Source organism: Tachypleus tridentatus, chromosome 11, assembly GCF_004210375.1.
Source record: "Tachypleus tridentatus isolate NWPU-2018 chromosome 11, ASM421037v1, whole genome shotgun sequence".
Lineage (NCBI taxonomy): Eukaryota > Metazoa > Arthropoda > Merostomata > Xiphosura > Limulidae > Tachypleus > Tachypleus tridentatus.
This window is the reverse complement of record NC_134835.1, coordinates 76059799-76078318: the sequence shown is the minus strand read 5'-3', so window position 1 is coordinate 76078318 and position 18520 is coordinate 76059799. Positions and strand designations below refer to the sequence as shown.

At 32.6% G+C, this 18520-nt stretch overlaps 1 long non-coding RNA gene across 1 annotated transcript; it reads right to left on the bottom strand.

The window, feature by feature from the left end:
• Nucleotides 1–1405: 1405 nt before the first annotated feature.
• LOC143231537 (uncharacterized) lies at nucleotides 1406–16951 on the bottom strand. The gene is made up of 3 exons (XR_013016968.1): nucleotides 16713–16951; nucleotides 2495–2629; nucleotides 1406–2243 (listed from the first exon to the last, which is right to left on the bottom strand). It is a non-coding gene; the product is annotated as an uncharacterized LOC143231537 (long non-coding RNA).
• Between the last annotated feature and the right edge of the window lie 1569 nt (nucleotides 16952–18520).

The following is an 18520-nucleotide window of genomic DNA, read 5'->3' as shown; positions in this document are numbered from 1 at the left end:
ACCTCTATTCTTAGAATTCAGTTTTTTTTTACGACAGCAAAGGTGTGAGTAGTAGCAAAATTGCACTTACGTATATAATGTTAGACATAGAATGTCTGACACTTAATACTTCACGATACATTATATTAGTTTTACAAGCAATATTCACAATCACGTATAATTTTGTTGCTGTTAGTGTAATATGAGTATCACAAACCTATAGAAAATCACGAAATGTACTGGTTTTGGAAGAGAGTTTTCGTTGTTTCACAAGAGCTTTTGTGGATTGCGAATCTTTATTCTAATTCCAAAGAAACAATTTCTATTTTATCAAATTTTTATTTTTAATTTTGGTTTCCAAAATTCTCTAAACGAGTTAAAATATTATCACCGTGTGTGTTTTCTTATAGTAAAGACCGATCGGTCTATATGCTATGTCTACGGACGAGGAGAATCGAAGACCTGATTTTAGCGTTGTATATTTGAAGACTTACCACTGTCCAAGCGAGGGACATTTTATGACTGTTTTGGTTTCTTTAAACAATCGATAAAATACAAGCACACGTGGCACATTAATTTCGAAATATTTTGAAAGACTGTCATCCATATATAGAATGTGGATTAATGAGCTACTAATTTGTTTGGTGAAATATGACTTATTGTTAAAAGGTGTTTTAAAAAAAAATGTTAAATTTTGGGTCCATAAAAATATTGATTGGTTGACTGAGTAAATATTACATTCTAATTATCTATAAACTGAATAATCTTCGATTTTTGTATTCAGAAACACATTTTAATGCAACACAAAAATAAATCACATTTTCCTATTAAATGTTGTTTTAAAAACGTAATTTTGAATTTGTTACCGAAACAATCTGCATCGCTCCGAAAACAGTTGCTCTCTTACCTAAATCCTTCTTAGTTAGTAATATTTTATTTGTAGTACCTAAATTTGTTTGTCCATGTTTATTCAATTATGTCTGTCTATTAATCTGAAACAATTTAAATCAAGAAAGGTTTTTATACCACTCTGGGACAACTAGCTTCTGGACAACCGTGCATGATATGCCCACATAATTCCAACATGGTGTTTTATCAGTAATGCTTTCATTCCTCTATAAAAGAATCACCATTATGAAGCTTAAGTTAAATATCTTTAAGCTCTCGAAAATAAATCACATAAGTCTTAAAGGAGTACCAGAGTCTACAATGATTTATGCTGTTTACCAATAGATTCTATTATTTACTTTTAACAAGTACGATTTACCCTAATAATAATTTAAAGATAAACAGTTTTGTGAGACGGTTGATCAAAAAAGAATATTTATTAACTATTACTAAATTATTTTTATTATATAATAATTAGTATATACTGCACTTGCAACATAAATATTACTGTTAGCTAATATATGACGTGAAGCTTTATACAAAATAGTCCTCATAAAGATGTGGGAATTTTTCTACCTAAAGACGAGTATATTGTAATATTTATAATTTGTTTCCAATATGTCGTTTGTAATTGTCGATATTTAGGTCTTTTGGGTAGACGTGGGAAGGTCAGGACAATTTTGACCTATTTCTCCCTTGTTTATGATGTTATTAATATTTTACGTTTGTGACAACTCTTAAATGGTAAACGCAATATAAATGTTCATTGATATAAATTCGAAACCCATATCAGGGCCACATCCATTTATGTTGTAACTTCCACCATTTACACTGAGACATATTTGCTCTATATATAGTCCATATATTCCAATTTTTTTGTGTAATTGACTTATTTTACGTGTATTTACATAAATACTCTTTTAATACACTATATGAAAACACAACAATATGATGAATTGGGTAGATCTAGCAATATTTAGGTGGCATGTTACTTAACTTATGACATATTTAAGAGTGAGGAGTATTTAGGCTCATTTTCATCATGTATAATATAGCAGTCTAATGTGCGTCAAGAACAAGATCTTCAACCTGAACAAGAATTTTTTTTTCTAAATTGTTGCAGGAAACATAAAACAATCAACGATTTGAAGAAATAAAAGTAGCTTCTGATAATTTGTTTCTGCAATACTTGTCTTATATTTGTTCAGTATCATCATTTTTGTAAAAGATGCCACGTGGCGATAAATTTTCGAAGAGAGGGCATTATCTTATTCCAATGAGACAAAGATTTTCCTCGGCATTAAGAACCAATAAAACATGTCTGAAAGAGGGCGCTTTAACTTCACCTTGATAATCAGCCACTGTTGGATATTTTGCTACAATAATTAAAAAATTGTCTATGATACAAGTAAACAGAACTATTCGATATACTCAACTATAGGAATAATAATATCTTAAGACAATTCCAATTTTATAATATGTTAATCCAAATACAAAGAAAATTAATTTAAATGCCATTTTGAAAACAAACAAACAAACAAGAATGTTTGATGTTGCAGAGATAAGAAAACTTCAGTTGTGATTTATAATGTAAAATATTTGTTCATTACATTAAAAGAGTTGTTACCTGTAAAGCATTGGTTGGAACGGAGAAAATCATGGCTTCGTTAAAGATGGGATTTTTTGTCTTCTTTTTTTATGGATGTTTTTTTCTTACTAATTTTCTTACCGTTCTGAAGAAGGTAGACCTTAACAAATGCAGCTGTAAAATAAAAATAAATCTTACCTAACATCGATACGTCGGTACATAAAACTAAGTAAAGCCATGTAATGATTTTAACTCGATCATAAAAGTTTTTATGAGAGAATGGCCCGGCATGGCAATTTGGGTTAAGACGTTCGACTCGTAATCTGAGGATCGCGGGTTCGAATCCCGGATGCCACAAACATACTCGCCCTTTCAGCTGGGGGCGTTATAATGTGGCGGTCAATCCCACTAGTAGTGGGTAAAAGAGTAGCCGAAGAGTTGGCGGTGGGTGGTGATGACTAGTTGTCTTCATTTGAGTCAAACACTGCTAAATTAGGGACGGCTAGCGCAGATAGCTCTCGTGTAGCTTTGCGCGAAATTAAAAAAAAACAAAAACGAACATTTTAAGAGAGAAGCGTTTTGGAAATGTTAACATTTTTCGTAATAGTTTACCTTGGACTCAGAAGAGTTTTAATTAGCTGAATTGGTCGTCGTCCATGTCTGTTATTAAGGCTATTACAGCAACTTGAAGTCGGTGAAAAAATATATATATAGTTAAATTTCAATTACTTTTACAAACCATAAGTTAAACTTTCGATAGTTGATGTACATAGACTATTTACTTTATTTGTAAAATACTCATATATATAGATAATGTCAATGTTATTTATATTTAAAGGTAGTCTCTGATCATCGTGGACTAATACTTTAATAATATACTTTTTAGTTCATTTTTTCTCATTGATTTTCTAATCTACAGTTCCTAAACTTTGGCAGTTTTGAATAATTCGCTTTTGTTTAAATTTTTAGTAATTCTTGTAAATATTGAAAATCAAACATGCTCAAATCTTGTTGGCACTGATAGATATAAATCGAATTATGATTTCAATATTAATTTTGAACATATTTTTTCTTTGATTCAGGTCCGAGATAAGTCTCCAATTTATTATGTTACTTACTACAATTTCCAATGGCCTGAAACTGAGTTAAGTGATAATTCAGATTTAGAAGTTAAATAAATATCAATATGTATCTAATTTATAGCATGTACCAACAAAATTGATATGCAATAACACAATTTACAATAACGGTTATTACAGATAATGATTTATATGCAAAAGCTTTACAAATTTACAAAACAGTTTTGAATGTTTTATCTGGTCTGGAACTTCCTTGATATTTGATTGAGGGTTTACGATGAACGAATTAATTTTGAGTTGATGTAGATGCAATTCACCTAAAAGGGAGCTAAGTAGCTCTATATTCTTCGTTGGTCAAGTGTCGATTATATGTCGAGTTATCCATCGCTGAAGTTATATAACATCTTCGTAAAAATACTGATGTCCAACGTAAATCTGCTAAAGTTAAATAATTTGTTGTGTTCGAAATCTATAAACAATCCTGTTCAAATATCTGAAGTTCCCGATTAATAAGCGTTATATCAATTACAATTATAACTTCCAGGAGTTAAGTACACCAACTATAGCAAACCAATAATATAAACTGTTTTACGTGCGTCGTGTTGGTCATAATTATTAGCGTGAGGACAGTTTTTAGCCAGTTCAGCTTAGGCAACAATATGGACGACACGCTATTGTGTACATACACATGTATTGTCGATTCTTACTCTCGAGAATCTTCTGTAATTTTAGTGATTGTTTGTTTGTTTTGAAGTTAAGCACAAAGCTACACAATGGGCAATCTGTGCACTACATACCACTCCTATAGAAACCCGGTTTCTAGCGTTATAAGTCCGCAGACATCCCGCTGTGCCACTACAGTGCAGTTCTAGTGAATATGCAGGAATTTTGCAATACAGGTTTAATAGCATATGTTATGTAGATTTGTAAATACAAATTTAACTTAAACAAAGACCGATATTAAGATAGAGATGTCATAGTAAATAAATTAAGTTCTGAGAAGAAAAAAATAATGTCATTTACGAAGTTAATTTTTTTGTGGTTAACAATCATAGTAATATACACTAAGTATCGTATATGTATATATAACGTCTCAGTAGTTATTCGCATACATTTCATACTCATGACATTATTAATAAATTACCTAACAAACAACAAGGGTTAGTGAAACAAAGCTGAAGAAACTATAGCTAGCGAAACGATTAAAGTCCGCGGAAAAATAAAGCTCCCACCTACTTCATACTATATAGAATCATTAGTTGTTTTTTTTAATATCTGATATCACTAAAATAGCATGATTTAAGTTAAAACCTTTAATGAGCATTGAAGTTTTCAAATAAAAAAGAGAGCTTTATTTGTTACCAACTTATCACAAATATCTAAAAGGCTGATAAATCTATGGAAGGAGGATTAACAGTTTTGTCTTGTGATGCGACAGAAAATAAATTGTTTGTCTATCCTCTCTGCACAACATGTAAAATGTGTTTCGTCTGAACATAAGTAGACGTTTTATATATCTGGCTGTAAAATTAGCCATTCGCTTCATCGCTCGTGTTCAAAGCAAGTGTAAGTGTATGTGTCTCTGCATGTGGTCAGAAGGTAAGTAGTTAGATGGCGAAATGACCACATACAAAGATAGGGCTAATTGAACTATAGTTGTATTTTCTGAGCAATTAGACTGTCCTTCTGAAGTGGGTTGTGTGATATTCTAGGAAAATACGGGAGACATTGGATTTTAATGTCGTTCTATGTCAAATTAGAAATTTTATGTTTAACCTCACGATAAGATTAATTATTTCTTACAAAGATTAAAAGTTTTAAAATATTTCTGATATATTTTTCATTGTGTGGTTAATTATGAGGCTTCTAATAAGTCAAAACTGTTGTTTTTAACAAAGGTTTTTACAAGTCATATTAATTTTAATTATTAATGGTTTTTAATTTGAACATTTAACATGAATGAAAACCTATGAAGTTTAACTATTAATAAAGAGATTTATAACCTTGTATTTCTGTACAGGTTCTGCAAGGCTTCTTGTTATTCATTCTCCAGCTGAAACTGATGGCTTTAAACCGTTTATAACTTAAAAATTGAATTTTCCTTTACCCACATTGTTCAAGAACATTTGATTTCAAAATCTTTTATTTAATGTTTCGCACTTAGTTAAAGTTCTTGTACCCAAGATGTAGATTACCGTAAACGTGTTTTAATCTTTGTCTACATGTAGAATCAAATATCACGTGATCAGTTAAGTTAGTTTGTGATTTCTTGCTTGGGCTTATCCTATAGAACATGGTGCTTCAGTAGTTTTCTGAACAGTCTCTTAACATGAATATGATTAATAGTAACAAAAAATACATTATGTAAAGTATAAAGAATCCTTCATCATCACTAGAGACACCCGAAAGAGAATGACCTATGAAAGAGTGTGTCTAGCAGAAGAATAAGGATACCACATAGTAAATACGTTTAGTTTTACCGTACATACAACAAACGTACCAAATGTATGTAAGTGAAATAAATTTTAGTGAAAAAAAAATGTGTTGATTTCTCCAACCTAAAAGGAAGTTTGGCATCTGATATATGTTTAACATATTACATTTTTTTCCTTTACCTCGGCTAGATAAATGTCTGGGCCCGTTGGGTTACTACCTTAGGTCTTGTTACTAGCAAATCAATCTGGACAGTGAAAACAGATCTCAGACTTATTTCTGTATAGCAAAAGCACTGTATGTATTTCACACTGCAATATTAGGCCTGAGTAGTCACCTTTCACTTTTAGGAGGCTGATAAAGTTTACACTTTTAGAATTGTTAGTGGAAAAGATTGCCAGGCCATCCAGATTGCAGTTAGTGTTTTGGTATCAGATTTCAGAATTTTCTGTGAACCTGAGAGTGACATTTCAGCTTGTCAGACACAGTAGGCTTCAAATTCAAATTATGAAATATCTGTGTATTAATGTTAACAGAACTGGAATTTCTTGATCACATAGTGTGTTAGGATAAAGTATGCACTGATCCTGTGCATTCATTAACGATTTCCAAGTGACCATTCTATATGATAATGTAAATACTTCTTAGGACTGTGGTATTCGTCAAATACTATTTTCACTGCTTGCGAAATAAGAAAGAAACACATCATTTGAATGAAAGAAGAAAGATAAATTAGCTGATGAACTTTGAAATATCTTGAAATTATGAGTATACAGTTACAAGCATACGATGTAGTTGTACAATAATGACTAGGTCATCACCATGAAGGTGTTCATGGATTATCACATCAATTAATTATGTTATATCCTTTCTTTCAATGTTGAGGTCTTAAATATCAGGTTAAAACAGTTACAATAAGAGCATTTAAATAATCATTAGTACTTGTAGCAAAATAAAGCCAAACTATCATAAAGTTGTGAATCTGACTCTGATGCACATGACACCTAACACTTCTATGAACAGGTGAACTATGAGCCATAAAACCTAGTGATTAACCCGTGATGCAATTATAGGTCCCTAAATCTTTAAGGTAGAAGATACTTCAGACTGCAAGGAAAGAAGGCCACTTGCAAATGTCACACACCTTTATAAGCATCCAGAAATAGTTTTTTAATTACATTTGTATAAAGACTGTGAAACGTAATGTAAAAACCACACCACATAAAGTGTTTCGGGGAAATTCTGGCAGAGAAACATAAGTTCTTCTATGTAGAAAAGTTATATATTTAAAAGCGGCTGGTATGAGTAGAGAAAGCACTAGTAGAGGAGCGAACAACGTTTCGACCTTCTTCTGATGATGACCGAAGAAAGTCGAAACGTTGTTTGCTCCTCTGCTAGTGCTTTCTCTATCCATACCAGCCATTTTAATATATAATTTTATCTACAAGTGGGTTTTCTCGTCATCACGGATTATTGTAGAGAAATAGCATGGATATAGATGGCCCTTTACTTATAGCTTATAATGTTCATAAGGTGAAATGGAAGTTGCGACAGTCACGTGATTAGTCAAAGTGTTGATTTCGTCATCCTTACTGCTATGTCCTGAATCAACTAGCTGACCAGCAGTTAGAATAGTTGGTTAATTAATAAATCAATGGCTGAAGTAAGATGGTTTCCGAACAATGAAGTGGTATGTCATAGTAACAAATATCTCGTAATCGCTTTTTTTGATAACCACTCGATAATGGAGAAGTAAGAAGAATGTCTTATGTCAGCAGTTGAATTAACCTCGTGGTCCGAATACCGAAAGGAAGCTTTACTCTTTGCTTTCCAAGGTATCAAGCAATAATGTTTGATAACAATATGTTGGTGTGATATGTAAGAAGTTTCTGTGACGCTTGCAGTTCAGTCTACGTAATATTCTAGGATATCTAAGATTATCAGTTGAGAACTTAGAACATTTGGAGTTTTTGATGATACCTGGACACTCTTGATAAATTGGTAAGCAAAAAGAACTTTCCAGTGTTTGTTTTCTGAACACTTTAGTTAAGTTTCCTGATGACTGATGTTTACTATTTTCCTGTACAAACTTTGTAAGACTGTTCTAGACGTCTAGAATGTCTACATCATTCTGTGTAATGTGCAGTAGCAGAAATATATTTCATTACAGCATTATAAATTGGCATATACTATACGAATTTCAGAAAGATGTGTGTGCCATTTGGCAAGGTTTTCACAGATACGTTTCGTGTTTATAAGATTTAGTGCGTTTATCAGCCCTTAGGTGGAAGAACTATCGTATAATTTTATTGTTGAGCTATGATTTACAAAAATTTTTGTTTGCAACTGAGCACAAAGCTACATAACGGGCTACCTGTGCTCTGCCCACCACGGGTATCGAAATGCGGTTTCTAGCATTGTAAGTCCGAAAACGTATGCTGTGCCACTGTAGGCTTGCAAAAGTAACGTGGTAATATTTATAACTTTGCAAATGAATTGAGGCAAGAACAACCAATTATGTAAAATATTTGTCACACAGCTCGACGCACTGTGATTATGTGACTCAACAGATGACGCTCTAAAACAGTAAATGAACACTTAAACACATGGGGAGGGAAGAGATTGACCAACATGGGTATTATTTGCTCTGTTTGCTAGGGTGTTTGTGAGTAATAATGACAGCGTATGCAATCTGTATGCGATAGATATGTGTATAAAGTTGACATATACAGCTTTTATTTTATAAATATCTGTTTCTCTATATTTATTATGTGCATAAACGTAAAATATACAAGGCCACAAATTATTCAGACAAATCAAAGAGAGGATATTTAATAGCGAAACTTAGATCACAATAACAGAGAAACACGATGTTTATTTTTGCGTTGATGAAATATATTTTTGGTTTAATCGTGAAATGAAATACTTGTAACTACGTACTTGATTTCACTGAGGAAAAGACTAAAGTTTTCATTCAAATAGGGAATGACTTTACGTATTTATTCAGGTTATATTTAACTTGTTAAAGAACTCAGTTGATCTCATGACTTGCATTCGAAGTGATTAACTTAATTTATGTAACCGATGTAAGAGTCCTAGCAGAACCACGTGATTAGAGAGTTCGACTTCGTATCTCAGGGTCGAGGGTTCGAATCTCTGTCACACCAAACATACTCGCCATTTCAGCCTTAAGGGTGTTATAAGTTAAGGTCAATCCCATTATTCGTTGGTAAAAGAGTAATCTAAAAGTTGGCGGTAAGTGGTGATAACTAGCTGCCTTTCCTCTAGTCTTAAACTGTTAAATTAGGGACAGTTAGTGTAGGTAGCCCTCTTTTATATTTTCGCAAAATAAAAACAAAACAAAACCGATGTAAGAAAACAGTTATCAAGTTACATTATCTTTCTCTAAAGGAATAAAAACTTATGTAGCCACAGACCGTGGTAGAAAATAACGTGCATGAGTTTTACTTATTGACTACTTAGGCTGTCACAATATATGACTCGTTTGTGGGCTGGCTAAAGTAATGGTAATATATGCTAATGTGTCATAGAAGTTTTACTGATTGAACACTTTCAGGTAGTTCGGTCAGCTTGTTGTTACAGCACAGGCATAAGCACTTTCACAATTTCTTTTGAAACAAACGAGACATTTTAAGTAACAAAATAATCTATTGATCTTTCAGAAGTGTCCTCAACTACCATCTTCCACGCATCTGACAGAAATACTTGTTCAAGAGTGACACTGCCAACGTCAGGTCTAGGCCACCATGTTGACAGAGAAATTGACTTTGTGCTAGTGTAACTGACGTGCCAACGTATAAGCAACGAAATACTTTTTTTTTACCAGAAATAAAGAAAGATAAAATTCATAGAATAACATTTTTGATGCCAAAAGAAATTTTTGGTCTAAGCTCTTGATCCGTAGGTAGTTTGTGCAGACATTTTTAGAATTGTGAGAACAGCAGATCGAAAGAAACAATCAAAAACATATATTATGTAAGGAACAAGAAAAATAGTGAAATATACGTAAAACTATGGCATATCCCTGGGTGATTTGTAGTTTAAACATAAATAAACTGAGGAAATCAAGTAGAATTGGGCATTTTTGAATTGTTGTCAACATAACAACTATGCAATGGGCTACCTGAGTTTTGTATCTAACACGAAAACCATAATCCTGGACTTTAACGTTGCAAGTCCATATATATACTGTTTTACCAGGATACTTTACCTTGATGTAAAAATGAAGAATTTAAGGCTTTTAATAAGTAAAAAAACCTAAATTTCGTAAATACCCGAAAAGTAATTGAAAATTTACTAATTACAGAAAGACTGCCAATATAGTTTATCAATTAATATAACATTTAAATGTGTTATTCTCGGGTGAACTGATATTTTCACACATGTTAGACAGATCTGTTTAATAATTAAGTATCGAGTTGAAAATTTACATAACAATCTGTATGAGAAATAAACACACGCCTGACATGTTTGATGGAATGTGAGGCTAATATATAACAAAACATAGTATGCATATTTTTGTAGATAATCAGTGAAACAGTTGACAGCTTTGTTTCTTCTCAAAACAGACTTTCTCCTCCCAGTGACACAGGGGGGTGTATGCGGACTCGCACTGCCAGAAACCGGGTTTCGTTACCAGTGGCTGGCAGAACAGAGTAAATCCATTGTGTAGTTTTCTGCTTAATCCCAACAAACAAATTAAAACATATTTCTGTAAAAAGCACTTAGGTAGCCAGGTAGAACTCTAATAGTATAGAAGTTTCAATCTAATAAATAAGTTCTTGTTATTTTTGTGATAGTGTCGCCATGTGACTGGTCATTATATCACATCTTTCGTTGTATTGTTAACTATTAGTAAAATAATTTTCTAAAAAAATCATAATTCTAGTGTAAAACATGTTATTATTACTCCTTGAAGTTAACTTTCATACATACATTTGATATTCTTTTGAAAATCTTAAGTACAAGGTAAAACAGGAATTAAGTGATACTAAATAAACAATAAATATTACAGTTGGAAGTTCGTTGTTATAATACTAAATAAACAATAAATATTACAGTTGGAAGTTCGTTGTTATAATACTAAATAAACAATAAATATTACAGTTGGAAGTTCGTTGTTATAATACTAAATAAACAATAAATATTACAGTTGGAAGTTCGTTATTATAATACTAAATAAACAATAAATATTACAGTTGGAAGTTCGTTGTTATAATGCTAAATAAACAATAAATATTACAGTTGGAAGTTCGTTGTTATAATACTAAATAAACAATAAATATTACAGTTGGAAGTTCGTTGTTATAATACTAAATAAACAATAAATATTACAGTTAGAAGTTCGTTGTTATAATACTAAATAAACAATAAATATTACAGTTGGAAGCTTATTGTATTTGGAATTTTGTTATAAATTCAAACTTCCTACGTCTGTTGAAACACTGCATTAAATAAAAAAGCAAACAAGTAAAGGAAAATTTTACAAAACAGGAAATAAATTTAGGATAGGCTAATATCAATATTCCAAAAATAATGCAAATAAAATAGTAGAGATGGCATATGCCTCATCCTTAAATAGTAACCTAGGCAAAAACTTAAATATATACATATATATACATAACTATGCAATCAAAACCGAATTTAAACTATTGTATTTTTGTTTGATAATATTCTACTGCGAGGTGAAAATAAATAAAAAATGTGTACCATAATTTTAAAAAGGCGGTACAATATAATATATTACAATACAGTAACCAGAATAATTTATAGAAAGTTTTCTCATGATCACGTGACATAATAATAACAAACAAAAGACGCAAGAAACGCTATCTACAATTTCAAATTTAACATAAATAACTGAAAACAATGAAACAGCCAACTTTAACACAGGTATGTACATAAATCAATGCTTTAAGAAAGAATAATGTGTAAGTGCATGTTTAGAAGACAAAAATACACTTTAATGACAATTAAGTATCTGTATATAAATATAGAACTTTTAACACAAACTATCATTTAGAAGTTAAACTGACAAACTACATAATCAATAACATATATTACAGCTAAAGAAAAAGAAACCTTTCACACTGACAAGTTCCGCCATGGCCAGGTGGTTAAGGCGTTAGATTCGTAATCGGAGATCGCGGGTTCGAATCCCCGTCACACCAAACATGCTTGCCCTTTCAGCTGTGGGGGCGTTATAATGTTTCGACCAATCCCACTATTCGTTAGAAAAAGAGTAGCCCAAGAGTTCGCGGTGTGTGGTGATGACTAGCTGCATTTCCTCTAGTGTTACAATGCTAAATTAGGGATGGCTAGCGCAGATAGCCCTCTTGTAGTTTTGCGTGAAATTCAAAACAAACCACACTGACAAACTTAGACAAATAAAAGTAATGCTAAATTCAGTAAGTCGTTTTTATTATAAATGAAGTCATGTTCTACACAAAGAAAAAATTAATAAATTATCACGTTAGTTCTAAACGAAAAGTGATCTTAAAATTGTAATGCATAAAACAAAGTACAGTATTGAACTTAAAATAAAATATACATTGAAGTAAATCGTGCTTAACAAAAATATATAAGAAAGGTGTGTAATTTCTTTTCTCTCTCTCATGTGGCCCGGCATGGCGTAGCGCATAAGGCGTGCGACTCGTAATCTGAGGGTCGCGGGTTCGCGCCCACGTCGCGCTAAACATGCTCGCCCTCCCAGCCGTGGGGGTATATAATGTGACGGTCAATCCCACTATTCGTTGGTAAAAGAGTAGCCCAAGAGTTGGCGGTGGGTGGTGATGACTAGCTGCCTTCCCTCTAGTCTTACACTGCTAAATTAGAGACGGCTAGCACAGATAGCCCTGGAGTAGTTTTGTGCGAAATTCCAAAACAAACTCTCTCATCTACACTGATATGGTTGTGCAAATAAGGGTAAATTATGTTTTTGTATAAATATTTTTTCATAATAAAAATTTAGGACCCTAGCTTATATATACATTCATGTATGCAAAAGTCAGAAAGAACCTTTATGTTAAAATACAAATATATATATATATATAAACAAAAAGATTCGATTCAATTTCTTACATAAAAGATATAACATTTATGAAACAAAGAACTACTAATCAAGAATACAATTCAGTGTATGATAAATTGCACAACAGAGAATGTTTACTCGCTGAAAGTTTGTAAGGTTTCAATTGCCATCATCTGAACACCACCAGGAGGATTTTCACAACTGCTGATGTTTTGTGGTTGACTGCTGCTGAGATCTTAAAATCTTCTAGGTTCCTCAGTGTAGTCTAACCTGATCAACAAGAGAAACGTTTTCTCTTCAAATAGTATTTTGGGGGCAGTTGCCTCGTTTATTCCTATTCTCGGTAGTAAAGGGCTCATACGTCTGTTCACTGATCAGGTATCTCTTGACAGTAATTTATCAACACAGAAATCTGCTTAAGCATTGAGCAGTTTGTATTTCCTATAATGACTCTATTGAGAGTTGAACCTGTTATCTGGATTTTTTTGCCTTGTCCACTTGAACTACTTTGTAGTTAGTTCGATGGGTCGATAACATTTAACCATTCACCCTCAAAGTGACCATCCCACACTGATCTTGAACTCCAAGCAACGTGATGACAATGGTGACAAAGCCCAATGAGCTAGCTCACTTGTCTGGAATGCCATGAAGGTTGTCACAACACTTGGACAACTGGAATTCTCTAAGCATCTGTTTCACCTTTGCCTTCCTCAGACTTGGTAAACCTTTTAGACGATTCAAATGATGAAAAGGGTTATTTTGTTTAGGAATAAAGTGATTCCATTAGAGACGATAACATATCTAGTGACTTCTCCATGTAGTAACAGTGCATCTAGACCTCAGTTTTTCCTTGGCATCAAAAAGTAATAATGTTTTGCAAATTTTTCAAATTCGATTTCTCTAGAATCACTGAGATTTCTTATATTGAGGGACGTCATAATGTTTTGCATCAACTGGTATTTCCACAGTCTAAAAAGGCGCTATACTGACTACCTCAAGACCAACTGAATAATAAACACTAGGAGTTCTACTGTATCTGACATTGTCGGCAAGCTGATGTTCAACATTAAGCTAGTTTCAAGAGCTCTAGGATCAACAGTTTTAACACTCCCTTCGTTAAACGAGAAGTCCTTTGTATCTTGGAAAAGTGTCAGGCTTCATAATTAAAAGAATTCATGATGAATCAAGGAAAGCTTGGAGTTGAAGACAAACAAGGTACCAGGACTAAAAGTAGGAGATTTCCCATTTAGTCGTGGAATAAAGATAAAACTTGGTCATACATATCAGCATCAAAATAGAAACATTTTTCTTCTATTATTAATAAAATTATAATAGTCATTGATTTCCAAAAATACCTTTCAAGTCAGTTACTATGATAGCCTCGTTCTCATAACTTGTTTATGTCGTTATAAAATCTTTCGCATTTTTGCCCTCATTGGTTTTATTATTGTGTTATTTCTGTAAATAAATTATTCATATTATAACGTACTCATGAGATGTGAAATTACTCATATACACTTATATATAGGCATATAAATAATCACATGGTTTACTAGTTTATAAAGATTGCCTGCAGCTAGTGCATGAATAACTTCAATGATGCTAAGAATCCCCTCCAAATCTGTGTTTGGTAGTGATGGTATTGTCAACCTGGGGCCACAAAACTTTACTCATTTATATTTAAGTCTTCACAAAACAAATAATCACTGATCAAATCTGGACTAACCAAGACTTTTTAACTAAACTTATTAACTAGAATTACATGCTCTTGTTTTGACTACTGTACAATACATACACAGAAGAAACAGGTGTCTGCTTGTAGAACCTGTATACTTTTCAGGTAAATAGATGTTTACTTACTGGGTGTAGGGCAGCCTGCTTTGTGCACTTCTAACCATTTAACGGGATTATAGGAGTGATTCTCTCAAAACATCAGATATGTTTTTTCTACAGAATATTATTCCTGAAGCTCAGAATAAAGGATCGTAATCCCTTTTCAGTTATTCAATTTTTAATCATATGAATCTCTTGACTGGTGATGACTGAGTAGTAATTGAAACATGTAATTCACATATTTTTTCACATATTATTACCTTATATCTCAGAAAGCGTAGTTCACAAAAACATTTCAACTGATTTTTTTAAATTATAGATACCTTTTTCAATTGTAAAAACTGTTGATGTTCCAGGAATTCTATCTGTTTACTCTCGTTCTCTTAGTTTTTGCCGAGTGAATAGTAACCGTATGGTAAGGGGGTTTGTTTGTTTTGGAATTTCGCACAAAGCTACTCGAGGGCTACCTGCGCTAGCCGTCCCTAATTTAGCAGTGTAAGACTAGAGGGAAGGCAGCTAGTCATCACCACCCACCGCCAACTCTTGGGCTACTCTTTTACCAACGAATAGTGGGATTTACCGTCATATTATAACGCCCTCACGTCTGGGAGGGCGAGCATGTTTGGCGCGACGCGGGGCGAACCCGCGACCCTCGGATTAGGAGTCGCACGCCTTACGCGCTTGGCCATGCTAGGCCTCGTATGGTAAGGGAGTACATGATATTTCGTGTTACCACTTGGGGCTTCAGAATTATGAATGTGATACCCTTTTAGTCAGCAATTTTCTACTACTGGAGATTTCTAGCTAGTGATAATTAAGCAGTTATCATCCAATATCCGACTCATATCTTATTTACCGAAATCCTGTTTTATAGTGCAGAAGGTAAGAAAGTCTAAACACTTTCAGTCTCATTAAAATGAATTTGCATGAAATTTGCCTATTTGACCAAATTCGTATAGAAAAAGAAGTATTGATCGTAATTCCAAATTTAATATGTACATCTAGACAATATGTAGCGAACATTTAGGAAAATGTACAAATCTGTTGCTCTAAAAAACAGCATTTATATTAAAAATATGTTTGTGTTTTAATTCTTTCCCTATAGAGTCGGTCAAAATGATTGACCTTGTAACCACAAAGTGACCATCAGAGTTTTCACTATATAATCTTTCATGCATTCTGAAGTCTTTTATACACAAAAATCAGATTTCTTAATTAAACATTTTACCAGATGTTTATTCATGAATATAAGGAATAAAAATGTGGACTGCTTAGAGCAAAAGTAATATTTATGATAAGATTAAAAATATTTCTTTTAATCGGAAAATTTATAAATTTTAATTGCACAACCTCCAAAACTTCCTAAATAAATATATCAATGGTTTTTAAATAAGACTTGGTATGTATTTTATCTGTTATTTTCTTTTTCTAATTCTATATGCAGTTGATCGATTTGATTGATTAAAATACGAAATAAATCTAAATTATCCTTTTTCTTTCTAAAATGACTCCAGACTGTAACAAAAATACTACACTTGTCTATCCTAAATAAGTTATAGTTAATAACAGTTTAGATATTTTATGCATAATTTTACTGTTTTTCTGCCCTTTAAGCTGTTTCTAACTGATAATCTCACCGTATAACTAGTAAATCCCTTGATAAACACATAGCTAACATCACCATATTGAATGATGTAATGCACAAGCTTCTTCTGAACATACCTCGTGACGAATAATTATTATTCATTATCTTACCTATTCTAACCTTAAGTAACCTAATAAGTTCATAATTTTTACATCTTAGTTACTTTTATAACAATAAATAAATAAAATATATTAGAAACAAAAATATAGTTCTTACCTTTGACCATTCTGTTTTGTGTGCTGTCAGTTGTCAATGAAATTTAAGATTACGTGTTTTTAATGATGGATTCTAGAACAGTAAGTAATTTTCTTTTTTTAAATACTGCACTTGAGAACGCAGAATAATAACACGTAAAAAGCTAACAATGTCCTGTAACTATTGTAATTCAAGTGACTTTCTAAGTATGGAATAAGAGCCCTAAAATAACTCTCTAAACTTGTAGACCTGAACACCACAAGACAAACTTTCAAATGGAAGAAGATACAGAAATATACATTACCCTTTATTGAAATCATGTAAATATAATACGTCATTCAACAGATTAATGTTTTGCCTTTCTATTACGTAGAATGAAACGTCAGAGAGAATTATGGGGAATTTGAAAAAGAGAGGATGTGGCAGGTAGCGTGGCAAGTAGATTTGATTTTCTAGATTATGACCCTGTAAATAAATAATATTCAAAGCTAGGAACATTAGATTTTGCCTTTGTACTATCTATATTATAACGAGCAATTTAAGTTAAATTTCGTACTTCGGACATGATTGATAAATAAATTAAAGAAGATCAAATGATACAGTTCACATAATTAGAGAGGTTGAGGACTTTATAGAATTTTTCCTTATAAAATTAAAAATTTAAAACAAATATAATATGACCTTTAGTTTTATTAGCTCCATTGTATTTTACAATATCATCCGATAGCTGTAAAAGGAAGGGTTATAAAGCCTATTAGCCCGACATGGCCAAGCATGTTAAGGCGTGCGACTCGTAATCTGAGGGTCGCGGGTTCTCATCCCCGTCGCGCCAAACATGCTCGCCCTTTCAGCCGTTGGGGGCGTTATAATATTACGGTCAATCCCACTATTCGTTGGTAAAAGAGTAGCCCAATAGTTGGCGGTGGGTGGTGATGGTCCTTCCCTCTAGTCTTACTCTACTGAATTAGGGACGGCTAGCACAGATAGCCCTCGAGTAGCTTTGTGCGAAATTCAAGAATCAAAAACAAAACAAACAAAGCCTATTAAGTCAATTATTTCTCCAACGACTATTCTAACTCTTATAATAAAGTGGAAATCACAAAATATAATGCATAAACTTTAGTATAAAATACTTGATAAATTGGAAAATAAGACGTAACACTTCGTTACAAACATTTCATAGTTCGGTTTAAGTAATAACTTGATCTAATGTGTTATTGAATTTCTTAACTGCTCTATTTACAATAGTTGAGTTAAACTTCTTTTCAGCTGGTACATGCTTCATTCGTAACAACTCAGTTTTTAATTCCTCTTGTTCTATACATGTCTTCAGAATTCTATCAGGATGAATATAAAACTTCAGACAGTTTATGTGTTTTCGTATGACATGATTCCTATAGTGTGATGTAATAAGAACAGATAAAGGTTTTAAATAAATAGATATCTTCAGATTTATCATCAAGCCTATGCACCAAAGGCTTGTCTGTAACATATGGACACAGCTTACTGACCTAATCTACAAATGTTCGTGTACCTCATGTTTCTGTATCTCATATGTCAATGAAGCAGCTTGCTGAAGTGTCAAATACAGACTAGTGAAGCCAGAACCAAGTTGTTTCCATGCTGCTGGTGTGTACCAAATTAAGATCCAATCACCACAATGAAATATCCAGTCTTTTACTTTCGAGTTATAATACTTCTTCTGTGTTCTAACAGCAATCCTTAGCTGTTGTTTAGCAAACTCTTCATCGATCATCATAGATAGACCTTAACCATTCACATATTACTGTGAAAATTGATGGACGTCTTTTCAAGTTAATCAAACAAGA